This window comes from Saccostrea cucullata, unplaced genomic scaffold (assembly GCF_032062105.1).
Source record: "Saccostrea cucullata isolate Sc308-1 unplaced genomic scaffold, CSIRO_AGI_Scuc_v1 ctg7797, whole genome shotgun sequence".
Lineage (NCBI taxonomy): Eukaryota > Metazoa > Mollusca > Bivalvia > Ostreida > Ostreidae > Saccostrea > Saccostrea cuccullata.
In genome coordinates this window covers 13,681-29,782 of record NW_026927478.1, presented here as the reverse complement: position 1 = coordinate 29,782, position 16,102 = coordinate 13,681, and the positions used below count along the sequence as shown (strand labels likewise).

At 32.1% G+C, this 16,102-nt stretch overlaps 1 long non-coding RNA gene across 1 annotated transcript; it reads left to right on the top strand.

Moving 5' to 3' along the window:
* Window positions 1–11,428: 11,428 nt before the first annotated feature.
* On the top strand, window positions 11,429–11,815 carry LOC134274601 (uncharacterized). The gene is made up of 2 exons (XR_009993651.1): window positions 11,429–11,622; window positions 11,664–11,815. It is a non-coding gene; the product is annotated as an uncharacterized LOC134274601 (long non-coding RNA).
* Window positions 11,816–16,102: the final 4,287 nt, after the last annotated feature.

Genomic DNA, 16,102 nt, shown 5'->3' with positions numbered 1-16,102 from the left:
TAAGGCTCATTATGTAAATTGCATTCTAGAAGAACTTGGATTTAATTCTACAAGTGGTAATCCTACTTATACTCATACTTCTCTTTCTAAGGAAGAAATTCTTCAAAATCACCTGTCAGTTTTGAATACTTTTAATATTCCACAGAGCCAAAATGAATTTGAACTACCTTATATATATTGGATTCCGAAACTTCATAAGAATCCTTACAAACAAAGATACATTGCAGGTTCCAGGAAATGTTCAACCAAGCCTTTTTCGTTACTTCTCACTAAGATATTGACAGTAGTGAAGGAAAAACTTCAAGAGTACTGTGCAACTATATATTCAAGAAGTGGTGTAAATCAGATGTGGATACTTAAAAATTCTAAAGAACTTTTGGACAATTGAAATCACAAGACTTTACAAAAATCAACAGCTTAAAAACTTACGACTTTTCAACTTTATACACAACAATTCCCCACGACAAATTAAAATCCAGGCTTTTTGATATCATTGACAGCTGCTTCTTCAATAAAAATGGAACTCGTAAATTAACTTACCTCGTCATTGCTCATTTTAAAAATTATTTTGTTAAAACAGATTCTGATTGCACACATAAGTACTCTGAAGTTGACATCAAGAAGATGCTTGAGTTTCTAATTGACAATATCTATGTGGTTTTTGGAGACCAGGTATTCCAACAATCTATTGGAATTCCCATGGGTACAAATTGCGCTCCGTTATTAGTAGACTTATTTTTATATTCATATGAAGCAGAATTTATGCAAAACCTTATGCGTGAAAAGAAGAAAACACTTGCTGTGGCCTTCAACTCGACATTTAGATATATCGACGACGTATTGTCAATTAATAATGATAATTTCCATTCCTACGTCGATACGATATATCCTGGTGAGCTTGAAATAAAAGATACCACAGAGTCCGATACTTCTGCTTCATATTTGGATATTTTACTTGAAAAAGACACTAATGGTAGTCTAACAACCAAGCTATATAAACGTGATGACTTTAACTTTTCTATCGTCAACTTCCCTTACTTATGCAGCAATATACCTTCATTACCTGCATACGGAGTATATATATCTCAGTTGATTCGATACGCAAGAGCATACTCTACGTATGAACAATTTCGTAAACGAGGTAAATTATTGACAAGCAAGTTGATGAAACAAGAATATCAGCAATCTCGTTCAAAGTCATCATTTCGTAAGTTCTATGGTCGATACACTGACCTTGTCAGCAAATACAATTTATCATTGAGTCAAATGCTGACTGACATTTTTCATACCAATTGTTAGTTCATTGTTTATACATTGAATTGACGACGGATTTTTTCCGTTATTTCCTGATCATGACAACGAGCACACGGCGGGTGTGACCGGTCGGCAGGGGAGCCTCACTCCTCCATGGCACCTGATCCCAGCTCTGATGTTTCGGAGGTCCGTGTTTGCTCTGCTCTTTTTTGTATATTGTTTAATGGACTTTGAGACTGAATACTGTTCGTTATCTCCATATTCTTCTTTATACAGGATTTGGAACAAACCGGATTATTAACAACGCAACTCAGGAATCGGAACAAGAACACTATTCTCATATGACAGGGGCCACAAACAGCTACAACGTGCTTCTTTCCAAATAAAGAATTAATGTAGTATCAAGCTAAGAGTCTTCGTCACAGACGAGGAAGGCATTTGTGATCAAATTGGTGCCTTCACCAACGGTCATACGGGATAATCCGTAAATAGTTACTTTAATCATGATCACTAAAAACCGAAGTAATAATGACTTCGAATGATACAATAAACTGAAAACAGAAGAGTCAAAATACTAGTAAGAAAGAAAAATACGAAAAGCAAGGAAAAAGGTATTTTCTGATGCCAGACACGCAATTTATTGAAAATATTTATTCCCTAGGACAATTGTTTTGAAAGTGACAAATTTGATGACAAAATAGACAATTGATTGGTATATCGCGAAGAGAAAAATATAGATTGAGGGACAAGAAACTGGTGTTAGTTATTTGTTAAAATATAAAAAGAAAGCTTATTTTACAACAAATCTCAAACTAACACAATTGTACTAGGTGATGATATACAAAGATCAAAGATTAAAAGATAAGTCTGTGATCGTGATGAATAATAGTTACATGCTTGTTTGAAACATATGGAGATAACGAACAGTATTCAAGATCAAAAGTCCATAAAACAATACAAAATAGAAGCAGAGCAAACACGGACCTCAAAAACATTAGAGGTGGGATCAGGTGCCATGGAGAAGTCTCCTGCCGACCGGTCACTCCCGCCGTGTGCGCCTTGTCATGATCGGGAAATAAAAGAATAATCCGTCCTCAATTCAGAGTACAAATGATGGACAAACAATATTGTGGTATGAAAAACGTCAGTCAGCATTTGACTCAATAACAAATTGTATTTGCTGACAAGTTCATTGTATCGACCATTTAACTTACCAAATGATCACTTTAAACGTGACTTTTGAAATTCTTGTTTTTAATCAATTTGTTTGTCAATAACTTATCTCGTTCTATATATATCGCTTAAACGATCAAATAAGCAGCAAAGTCTTATCTGGCTTTATAACACTAACAAGTAGCTTAATTGCAAAGTTTTTTTGTGTGATTAAATTAAAAACGGCTTTGGAAAGCGCATGGTTATGACATGTACATGTACCGGATTTTAAAATATATATGTCTTCTAGCAGAAAAACTGGTTACAAGCTCTTGAGATTGTTTCAAAAATCCTATTTCAAATTCTAAGTAAACTTTTCGCTAAAGTACGAATCTGGGGAAAAATCCATTTCTTTTTTTTTTTCTGTGATTAAAACCAAAGAAGAAGCAAATTAGGCTTTATGGTAAACCAAACTTGTATATAGATATCTTTCACACAGGTAGTTTAAAACTCATCCGTGTATTTATGTATATAAAGGAATTTATGTGATCTAAATACGTAATAAATTGCATATTTTTATTAATTACCAATTTGTTTGAATTCTTGGGTCCCGAAGGGTTTTCCGGGTTTTATACTTAAGCGTCCTCTAGTAACGGCTATTCCCCATTTTCAAAAGTGAGTTATCTCCCCTCAAAATGGGAACTCTTCTACACTAGCCTAACTTCCGCGGACTACGCAATACGATATTTCAACAAAATAGTGATCAACTTACACGCTGTATTTAAAAATTTTAAAAGAAGGAAATGGTTTGCATTTTTTTTTAGATAATAAATTATTTTATAAAGGGTCTGTTAGCCCCACCCCCCTTTCTAGAAAGCTATACGAATTAGCCAGGCATGTAGCATCGTCTTTAAAAGGGGGGGGGGTAGCCAAAGAAATATTTTTTTCTTACCTGGAAAAATTGACAAGCGAAGAAAAACCTTGCCCAAAGTTGAAAAAGCTACTTATTTCAGTACCAGTTCCTTGGCATACAATACTACATTTCCCTTATATAACTTTACCGTAGTATAAACTGTGTGTGTGTGGGGGGGGGGGGTGGCAACCTGTCTATCAATGAAAATTTTCAATAGAAAAAGTAATATTGGGAAAAAGTGGGGCTGGGGCTAAGCCCCTTGACCCCCCCCCCCCTACCCCCCGTGCGTAAAGGTACAGAGAACGAATATGCAAATGGGTTGAACAGTTGAATATAAACCATAGTTGTGAAAATTAAAAATTATTAGAATTATTAATTGTGAATTCAATAAAATTACTGTACATATATTTCTTCACAGATGTACATGTATGTCAGTTACATGGGGTCTCTCTCTCTCTCTCTCTCTCTTTTACACACTTTAAAAAAATAAATAACACTTGAGAAAAGAATGTTTTCCGTTAATTAACGAGAAATACGCTAGGAAATTATTGTATCAATTTCGTGTTTCTGCTCTCAATTCTCTGATCTAAAACAAAATGTGTATTTTACTCGGGAATATACATGTACATATGCTTAGATCCTACACTAAAACTTTGACAGCTTAGACTTTATACGACATATGTAACACGAATTCAGATCGATGCTATTTTAATTAGTCTTTCTTCGTTCCATGAGCACATGAGATTAAATTATTCATTTAGAATTCCATTCAAAGTTTTAATACTATACAATGAATCAATTATTTTACTAATAAAAAATTCTAGAAACACGGTTAATTCAAATGAAATAGGCGTTTGATTGTCACCAAATGTGTTCTTGTAAGTACATGTAAAAGTTCTATATTATGACATAAAATCGAGCAAAAACGCAGTTTCTTGGTATCGGTCGCGGAAGACGAACTACTGCTGTATATGCAGCAATGTCAGAGGTAATACTGTAGATGGACATGTCATCAGTCTCCTAAAAATTCCTAGAGATACAAAGAAAATATGGCTGCAGCAGGCTAGATTAATTCTTAAAACTTTATAACTAAAAATTTGTTCCGCACATTTTGTAAATAATGATGATCCGTCTGCAGAACATCCACTACCGAAAGTTAGCTTTTTTTGTTTTTTTTTTTTTTTAAATAGGCCTATTCGAATATGTATCAGCATTTTATCAGTAATTTGTTTCGATTTTTTTTTTGTAAGGGGGGGGGGGGGGGGGTCACACAGCACCTTATTATAGTACTATACAGATTAATACAAATCCAGAAAGAGACTATGAGTGGGCAATTAAAAAAAAATACGAATCAGTTAAGATTTCTTTTTATTCACAAACACAATAACATTTTTCCATATGACAGAGGCATTACACCATGAACATGTTTACATCAAGAACGTCCGCGGAAGTGACTTTATTTATAGCGCATGCGTATTAAACACAGTAAAAGAGTACCCTTCAGGGGAAATAACTCACCTTTTGAAAATGGGGAATTAGCCTTATCCTTATCAGAATAACATTTCGGCTCCAAAATGTGGTTTACAAATTTTACTTAGGTGTGAGTATTTATATTGTGTCACTCATGCAGAGTAGGGTTTTGATTCAAAGATATTGATTTATTGTTCGTTTGCAGATTTGTGTAGAACAGTGAAATATCAATTTCTATCTGAATATCTCAGCGAGAAGGTTCTGTATAGAGGATATTCGGGTTGCATTACATTGATATGGTAGGCTCGCAGAAGTTGATAAAATTAAACCCGTAAGGTTCTAATGATTTGTGTAGTCTAGATATTAAGTTATACGACTGGGTTGAGAATGTTTTACTCGCTGAGAAAAATTCGGGGTCATTTGGTGCACAGTGTAATGTCAACATACCAAATTCTTCATAGTAAACCACCAAGTAAACCTGACAGGTTCTTAATAGAACATGAATCCTGCAATGTTAAGGTGTTGTTGGTATTAACAGGCTTTTTATCGCTAAATCAGGCAGAGAATTTGGTTATCATGGTTAGGATGTAAGATTTTTTTTTTCTTTCATTACTAAAGACTTTGGTCATCAGAAAATGAGAATAAAGTAAACTGTTAAAATGGTGTGCACCAAAATTGAGCACATGGTTACACAAACTATTAGAATAGTAACAGGATGTCGGTTGTTTCAGCACTTTAAAGCTTGTAGGCAGATTGTATAACTTCAATACTTATATTTATAACAATTTAGTGTAATATGGTCAAGTTTGGGTAGGTTACAAGTGCATATAATGTTTTTGGTTTCATTAAAGAACTAAGGCCTGTGGATTGTCAGTATACGATAAGAATTTAGCACTGCAAATGCATGTAGCTAGAGTAAATTGCCTTTGTTGTTCATCATGTAGCTATTACAGTCAGTCGCTTATTTGATTTCATTATTTGCCATTGGGTTGGTTGCATAATTACACAGATAAAGCATATTAAGGTATTCATATTGTATATTTATGCTTTGCTTGGGTTTTTTTTTGGAACTTGGAAATGCCAATAGTGATTTATTAGCCACATCATGCTCATAATAATAATAATAATAATAATAAAAAAAAAAGGTTGGTTAATTAATTCTAGAAATCCTCTATGATTTTATATGCTTGTATACAGTGTATATATATCCTGTATGGTTTGGTTACCAAGGTAGTCCATATATAGTTGAACAATTTTTGCTATATATATCCTATATGGTTGGATATGCTTGCGCACGGTATGTATATGTATAAATATTTCTGTATGGTTTTGTAACCAATTTGTCCTATATGGTTGGACAATTAATTTTAGCTATCCTATATGGTTGTATATATATTGTATGGCTTGGTTACCATATTGTCCTATATGGTTGGACGCAGTATATTTATATCCTGTATGGTTGTAATTAATTCGACATATCCTGTATTGTTGGATATGCGTGTATACAGTATATATATATATCCTGTATGGTTTGGTAACCAAGATGTCCTATATGGTTGGACACAATATTTATAGCTATCCTATATGTTTGGATATGCTTGTACAGCAATATATATCCTGTATGGTTTGGTAACCAACTTGTCCTATATGGTTGGACAATAAATTATAGCTATCCTATATGGTTGGATATGCTTGTATACAGTGTATATATATTGAATGGTTTGGTTACCATATTGTCCTATATGGTTGGACGCAGTATATTTATATCCTGTTTGGTTGTAATTAATTTGACATATCCTGTATGGTTGGATATACGTGTATACAGTATATATATATCCTGTATGGTTTGGTAACCAAGATGTCCTATATGGTTGGACAATTATTTTTAGCTATCCTATATGGTTGGATATGCTTGTACTTCAATATATATCCTGTATGGTTTGGTTACCAATTTGTTCTATATGGTTGGACAATTATTTGCCATATCCTATATGGTTGGACATGCTTGTATATGGTAAATATATATACATATACATATCTGGTACAGTTTGGTAACCTGTTTGTCCTGTATAGTTGGACAGTTAATTTGAGATATCCTATATGGTTGAATATGCTCATATAAGGGTATTTCTATGTTAATCGTGTGATTGGGTAACCAAGTTTTGTTTTACATGGTTGGACAATTTATTTGGCATAACCTATATGGATGAATAGGTTTAGATACAGAATTTTTATATCCTTTATGCTTTGGTAACTGAGTTTATCCTGTATGGTTGGATAATTTATTTGACATATCCTGTATGTTTGGATATGCTTGTATAGAGAATGCATGTATATATAATTATATATCAAGGATTAATCCTGTATGGTTGGACAATTATTTGACATATCCTGTAGGGTTGGTTATGTTAATATTTATTTAATATTTATTGATCATGAATGGTTGGATAAAGAAGTTGTTCAGTATGGTTGAACACTTTATTTGACATATGTAGTATGATTATAAATATGCTTACAAATATCTTTATCGTGTATTGTAAGATAACCAGATTTGTCCTGTATGGTTTGACACTCTGCTTGACATGTCCTGCTTGGTTGGACATGCTTATGTTCTACATATCCTCAGGTGTATGTTTGCCTTATTTGGATAACCAGGTTTGTCTTGTGGTAGTTAGACAATTTGTTTGACATATCCCTTATGGTTGGATATGCTTATAACTATATCTTATAGGTTGGGATAGCCTAGTTTTGTCATGTATGTTTAGGCAATTTATTTGACATATCCTGTATGGTTTGATATACATAGCTAGCTTAGCCCTGTCAGGTTAGGCAGATATATTGCTTGTGTACGAGTACAATAATTTGCAGACCTATATATATATATATATATACACAATGATAATAACTATATTGAATGAATCGAGAGCTTGTAGCATATATTTTGGTTAAAGCTTCTAATCATTAACCAACATTGCATTTTCAATGGTAAATTTCATTACGGTGGACTTGTTTATGATTTAACACAAAGAAATTGGCACGGTTTATTAAAAAAAAAAAAAAAAAAAAAAAAAAAAAAACAAGCAAACAAACAAACAAAAACCTGGGACTAAAACTGGTACCATTTAATATTTCTTCTTCAGGGATCAATTTTCATTTTAGCACTGATTCCATAAATGCTTTAACAAAAGACTTAGGAAGAGCAATATATTGACCTTGGAGCACCACCTTTTGTCAGTCTTGTGCCTACCACCAAAATAATGGGTACACATTGATTTTAACTCTAACATTTCAGTAGCACCCAGAAATACAGATCAAACAATCAATACTATATTTCAGTGGAAAACAGCAATCTATGCATTTGATTTCTGTCTATACTAGAAAATTCCCAAATGAAACACAGTTTTGTGTAAATCATGCAGAGACAAGTCATGATTTGGCATCATATAGAAGTAAACCTTGACAAACTGTTGATAAACAAATTAGGATATATAGACAAGTTTAAGGGTATGTCTTCGGAAATGGTTAGTGTGTAATTTGTGCTTCAGGCATTTAAACACAGGGATATAGAGAGGAAACTACAGGTCTTTCCATCTCCCCCTTCTGATCAAGGTTTAGACTAAGGCTTTCAAAAAAAAAGAGAGAAGCAAATCTCCATAGAAATTTGCTAGCCATATAATAGGGAAGGGCTATGCAAGCTTGAAAACTGCAAATTCCAATGCATTTGTTTAGAGTGTGGGAACAATTTGCAAAGCCCAGATAATTGACATTATTCCTTAAGTAATGTAGTTATGTTTTTTTTTTTTTTTTTTTAACCCCTATTATCCTAAATGTCCTTAAATATTTATCCCTAAGCAATTATGTCATTATTAATGACATTAGGTTTCAGAATTAAGCATGGATTTGATTTACAACATCAGGGTGCAAGATCTTTTATACCATCTGAGTATCTCAGCTTGGTGTGTATACCCAGTCACAAAGAGGATCATGAACTACTGGGCTTTCACTGGGAAAGTCTCGTATTATATGATAAGGTTTTCACTTGGGTTGTCCAGTTCTTTTGCTAACTTTTGAAGATCTTTCTTTGGTCTTATAATGGATTGGTAAAGTCAATGGACATTTTCTCTGAATTACTTGTGTTGGATAAAAAGACTTCATGGGCATCTACAGAGCTAGTATTTCTTAAATTGAATTTGACAAGTGGTAATGGAAAGTCCAATATGTTGCTACCTGAGAAATTGGAGAAAAATAAAGCTACATTTGCAAAGAAATTTAAACAAACAGTTTGTATCTTAATACGGTGGTTATTTGAACATATACCATGTATAAAGGTTACATCAAAACACATGCATCTCCACAGCTGATTCTTGGGTAATGGTTATTGTTTGTTAAAAATAATAATGATAAAAAAAAAGAATATAGAAAATTATATGGATCTTGCAAAAAAAAAAAAAAAAAGAAGGCAATATTACCCTCATGAATTATTCCCAATTGTTTTGGCTGTTGAATTATGGGACTTATTTAAAGAATTCATTTGTCATATTCCAATCTGATAGTACAGCTGTTTATTGCATATTGTAAACTTAACAAACACCAGAAATTCATTTTTTTAAAGAAGATTATTGTTGGTTCTTTACAATATTTTGGGTAAAGAGGCTTGTGGATATTTAAGATTACAAATCTATATTTTTCAACTCTCCAAACACAGCCCGTATTTCCTTTTAGATTCCGCTTTAGCTCTTATTGCAAAGTAAGTGTACGGGCATGCTCTAAATTGTTTTAAGGGTTTCATTCAGGGTTATCAATAGACCAAGTGCATTAAAGTGGTCTCCTTGGGACAGGTTTATATGTCTTATGTCTTACCTGTACCTATTCAGTTTAGGAAAATCAGCTAGCTCTATATCACTTGGCAGCATGGATATACTATTTTTAAATGCGAAACACCCCCGATTTCTTGAATCGTTTGTTAATCAGTAAAATGTTAAGTGGAGCAAAAAAGTTTGCTAGGTCAGTTGATGCGTGCAGCTATTACTTTTAATATTCGAAATAAAAAAAAAAAAAAAAAAAGTGACAATACCATAGATAGCCAATTCTTAGTAACGGACATGTTGCTACAGGGTTATGTTCCTTTTTGTAATTTATCTTTGCTGAGAGGAAGGGAAATCGCGGTTCATTCAGACTCAAACCCATATTTGCTGCTTTGAGGAAATATACCTTTTCAGGCACGACAACAAGGGAGTTTAAAGGAGTCTTACAATGAATCAACTTTCAATACAATTTAGGTAAAATAAAAGTCTATCTAGAAATAAAATCCCAACCCAATTGCAGTAGGTGAAATTAGCTGCAAAGGACCCCTTTTTGCTACAGCAACACCCTGGCACATTTTTTAGTGTTTTTAAGACTCACAAAATGAGATATGGGATGGTTGCAACTGGTGTCATTCCAGAGAACATTAAGGTTCCTATTTTCCCGCCTATTAGTACATATATGTTTTCATTTAGGGTGGTAGAAAGTCCGATTGTAAAGGATAAATGGTTGAGAAAGTATCCCTTATTCTGTATTATTTGAATGTATTAAATACCTAGATAGAGGATTCTGTCTGAGGCGGTATCCTCTATTTTTCTGCATCTTTTTTTTAAATTTAATTGTTAATACTATAACCTCATAAAAGCGTCAATTTCATGCTTTAAATATCATAATAATGCATGAGAAAGCTTAACATTACATAGTTTATCTACCTTCACTTTATACTACACTTACATACAGGTACACAAAGTATTCGGTGACTGTCTGAGGCGGCACTGAATACATTCGTTGTTGAGTATCATATCGAGAATTGTATTAATATTTCATATCATTTTGAATTATTTAAATGCTTTTGTCAAGATATGCAACTACTAGTATTCTATTCCTGGTACGTACGTTAATGACTTTCTCGAGTTGTGTATGAATTTATCTGCCTTCACTTTATACTAATATACACTTGCATACAGGTACACGAAGTATTCGGTGACTGTCTGAGGCGGCACTGAATATATTCGTTGTTGAGTATCATATCGAGGATTGTATTAATATTTCATATCATTTTGAATTATTTAAATGTTTTTGTCAAGATATGCAATAATTCTATTCCTGGTTGGTACGTTAATGACTTTCGATTATGTATTTATTTTATTTTAGTTAATATTTTTATTATCCATCCTTAGAATTCCATGACCTATGTTGTGAATAGTTTTGTTAGTATTTACATCGTTATCAAGCTGTATACATTAAGTAATTGAAGCACATTTTTGGGTGGGGCGAGGGACCCTTCTCTGTACGTTCATTGTCCCTCTTGTGGGATGTTTTTGGGCCCCACCTTCTGCTGCATTCTGATATTGTAAAATCTGTAATCTCATTTGGCATTTGTAATAAATGCTCTATACACACACACACCCTCTTTATTATTTAACATGCTGCAGAACAGAGCTGCAAATGTGCTTCAGGTTCACATGAACCGAATTGTTCATCAGTTTCAGTATTTAAGAGCACATAAGTGTATTTATGTATATAAAGGAATTTATGTGATCTAAATACGTAATAAATTGCATATTTTTATTAATTACCAATTTGTTTGAATTCATAGGTCCCGAAGGGTTTTCCGGGTTTTATACTTAAGCGTCCTCTAGTAACGGCTATTAGCCTTATCCTTATCAGAATAACATTTCGGCTCCTAAATGTGGTTTACAAATTTTACCCACCACCACCCCTTCAATCCTCCATAATTATTGTTATTGTAGAAAATACATGTACTAGTTTCTTTTATATAAGGTGCCTATTGTTATTGCATGACTTTTGTTATTGTAGAAAATAGATGTACTAGTTTCTTTTGTTTAAGGTACTTATTGTTAATTTTGTAGAAAATATATGTACTAGTTTTCTTTTGTATAAGGTGTGGGATGTTTTTGGGCCCCACCTTCTGCTGCATTCTGATATTGTAAAATCTGTAATCTCATTTGGCATTTGTAATAAATGCTCTATACACACACACACCCTCTTTATTATTTAACATGCTGCAGAACAGAGCTGCAAATGTGCTTCAGATTCACAGGAACCGAATTGTTCATCAGTTTCAGTATTTAAGAGCACATAAAATTAGTTAAGATGTTTATTGCTTATAAGATATGAAAGAAATATATTAAGTAGAAAAAAAAACATCTCGCTTAACAAATTGTAATTAGAATCCAACATAAATATATTTCTTATGCATTGTCCTCTGTTCATTATCTACATATTAAAATAAAGTAGGGACAGATATAAGTCATTTTTATTATAAAATGAACCAATTCGAAATTTTTTTGACAAAGATATGACAATGATAAAAATGTTTACAAATATTTACAGCATTATCATGAATTTCTATGCTCTCATGGGATCGATTAAAAGTATGTATTTTGTCATTATCTATCAATGATTTAAAATAAGGATTACACACAAGAAATAAAAGAGACTTTAGGGTATACAACCCCTAATAGGAACAAATTCAGTGAAATTGAAAACATAACAGATGTGTGGGCATTGAATACTCAGTTTATTTAGCCATACTTCCCATTTATTGCTATTAATATGTACAGTGAGATGTGTCCTAATTCATGCCCTTGAATTTTGATAAGAGTTATCTCCTCTTTTTTAATTAATAAAAAAATTAATTAAAAAACTTTATCCGGTAAAGAAATTGTTTTCAATTGTCATTCTATGTTTAATGTTTCAATGCATCTTTCCACCGCAGGATTTATCGATATTCAAATTATTTGAAATTTTATTTTGAAAAAACGCTTTTCCAAATAGACTTCAATGCAATCTTTGTTAATTAGCTACTGCTTAATTAACGACAATTTTGAAAATTTCTCGAGGGCAAACCTTTTCCACTTTAAAATGCCTTAATAAAATATCAGAGCATTTTGAGCTTGACGGCTATTTAAGGGTAGGGAATTTGGTCCTATTAGGGATGGAAATCCTTAAAAAGTAGTATCTTAATATTTTTTTATACTATTTCCAAATATTCGTTTTCCTGCTTCTGGAATTCTGGACTTTTTCTGGTTTCTTCGATGTTTGAAACAGTGCCTTTACCTTCATATGTGACATCTAATTCTGCTCCTCTTTTTTGTAACGGATAATCATACCCATGTTGTAGAAACATCGTATCGATGTACCCTGACTGTCTCCTTAGTTTCATTCTGAAAAAAAAAATTAATGAAAAACCTCGAGTTTAAAGTTGAATAATACAATAATATCCATTGAACATATACATTCCATATGTGCATTACATATGCATAATTCTGATCGCTCGGCAAGAATAACGTTTAAGAAAATGTTGACTGATATCCACATACTTAAAAAAATTCATATGTGTTCCTTAAGAAATAAGGTTCTTGTATCATTAATTAAACAAAGAAGTAAAAGGGTGAACGTAAAATACCTTTTACAGCTGAAGATAATTGTCAAGGTGAATCCTACACCCAGGGAAATGCCAAGAATTACAAATAACATTTTTTCCACAAAGGGATTAGTACATGTATCATCCGTTTCAGCTGTTAAAAAACATAATTATCTTTTTATATTATTGAGGCAATTTTCCTAAAATTAAATCAGGAGGTCGTAAAAACCGAGGTACCGTGAGTCGCATTAAGTATTTGCACGAAAAGATCCTCTTTTGTTCAACAGGTAGTGCATACTATCAGTCTAAAATTTGTAGCTCTCACCCGACAAGTGGTGACGTCTCCATGCTTGAAACTTGATATTTTCATTACTATGGAACTTTATTTTAGAACTTTTTTGAAGAATAAGAGACTACATATGTCTTAAATTATACCGATGATGTAATTTTTTATAAACTATGTAAATATACGAGAAATATTTCTTATTAGTATGTAAAAATTACTTCTTCAAATTAAAAAAAATATCTCGATCTAGAATTCAAAGTATAAATACTTTAATTTATTGTATTAAAACTTTGGTTTACTTAAGATGACTTTAGTTAACCATAGATAACTATAGTAATTTTTAGCTAGGGATATGACAATTTTGGCAAACATTATAAGATATGAAATTCATTAACATACTTTAAAAATCGTGTTTTTAATTAATCCCATGAGTTGTTATGTTAATAGTATATTTGACTTTCACAATAAATAAATAAATAGAAATGTTTGTAAAAGATATCAAACTTGGAAAATATTATAAAAAATATATTCAGTTACAGAATTTTTTGACTGATTTTTTTTTTTTTGAAAAAAAAATTCGATGATGTTAGAAATAATTTTATTTTTATTTTTAATATCAATAAACTTTAAAAGTCTTAAAAGATTTTTTTCTCATAACGACCATCTAAAAACTATGTAAAATGCTAGTAGCCGGCACTTCTTGGCTGACTCCTACCTCCTCTAACCTCCGGAACATAATGTAAAAAAGCATTGAACAGACCTAACCAAAAATACTTAAAGTATACGATAGTAAAATTTATATTAAACGTGATAGACTTCATCATTTTTCAATCTACTTTATAAATAATTTCATTACATTGTGTATCAATAATGATTTTCTGATAAAACTCATGTCCAAATCTCACTTTCATTTTCAATATCCGTGTGGTGAAGGGTAGCGCAGCGAGAAAAAAAAAATGTGTGAATGTGTCAACCTCTAAAACCTATCATAATGAAATCTATGAGATACAAACACTCATGCACTGTCTTACAGAATCCGTGTGTTGCATTGTTTTTGCATCCTGTTCCCCTGTTACAGTATTGGTCAGTGGTACTGTCACATTTACTCAGACACCCAAATCCATACAATCAATAGGGACAACGTCCACCTGAACAGTTTGCACCATATGTACCTACTTCATAGGCTGTAACACCAGAGAACAAATATTAGAATACACCTTTCTTTATTGATGGTTACACAAATCTTAAGGATCACTTATCAAAGAGAATTAAGGTAATATCAAATTTTAACTCTTACTCTTGGTGTCTATATTTTTTTTGAAAAAATGAATTCATAAGATGATGCTACAGCAAAACTTGTTTAGTACGAACAAAGATTTTACGAATTTACTGCTATAGCAAAGTCATCGTGAATCCACAGCTATATAAATTTAACTCAAAATATTCCCATTTTTTCGATTTCTTGCGGTGTGATGACAATTTGCAATGTTACAGTGAGGCATATGAACAATGTTTGTGTAATTTTGTGGCCCAGATATATGCAATGTAAATTTTAATTATACTGAGCATATATGTTACGTAAATGATTAAGATGAAACAGTAGGACTGAATACTCACTACACAAACTCTAGAGAGACCGAACGTTACATTTTTACTTTGAGTAACTGGTATCACATATTTACTCAGAAATACATACTCGTATATTTATTTCAAGAAAAATATTTAAATGGAAGAGGAAAATGTAATTTATAAATAAGATTAGCTATAATTCATAAAAGGCCTTACTTATCACAAAAAGAATTATCAATAATGATTAGTTTGATGATTATTCTTTCTATGCATATATAATTAATTCAGTAAAATCAAGGATATCAGTGCGAGACAGCTTATCAGGTGAACAAAATATAACAGTAAAGCCAATACATAACACGGCTGATGCCGCTTCATAGTGGTCCATATATATTCGGGTCTTGAATTATAGTATTTTCTTCATGCATTTGAGTGTATATATGAATAGCAATACTAAAAAGCCATTTCCTTCCAATATCTTTTACAATAAGGAAATTATATAAAATGATAATCTAAAAATTTCAGTTATGCTTTACTTTTTTCTCACAACTTATATCTCGTTACTCGTTAATCAAAAATTGATCATGCTGCGCCCAATCTTTGATATAGATTTGAAGTATCCATTCTGTTTATTGTAATTTGTTGTGTCATGCGTGACATTATTGCGCAGATATCAGGATGGGTAGCACTCCATATTTTGTTTATATTACATAAGTTGTCTAATTCTGTTTGATATTCTCGATTATACCATGTATTGAATTAAATTGTATTGTCATGAACTTATTTATTAAAAATGATTTAGATACTTTACTTTCTATTTCCATTTGCGTCAAAAAAAGGTCACCACATATCAGGTATCCATATAGAATATTAAAAAAAGAAACAGGAAGCTCTAAACACTGCACACTAAAGAATTTTACTGATAGGGTAGTTTTATGCTGTTAGAGTGATCTGCCCTTAGAAGTAAGATTTTTAAAAAATGTTATTTTCAGTTAATTACATGATCTGTTATAGATTAAAATATTTTAGTAGTATAAGATCAAGA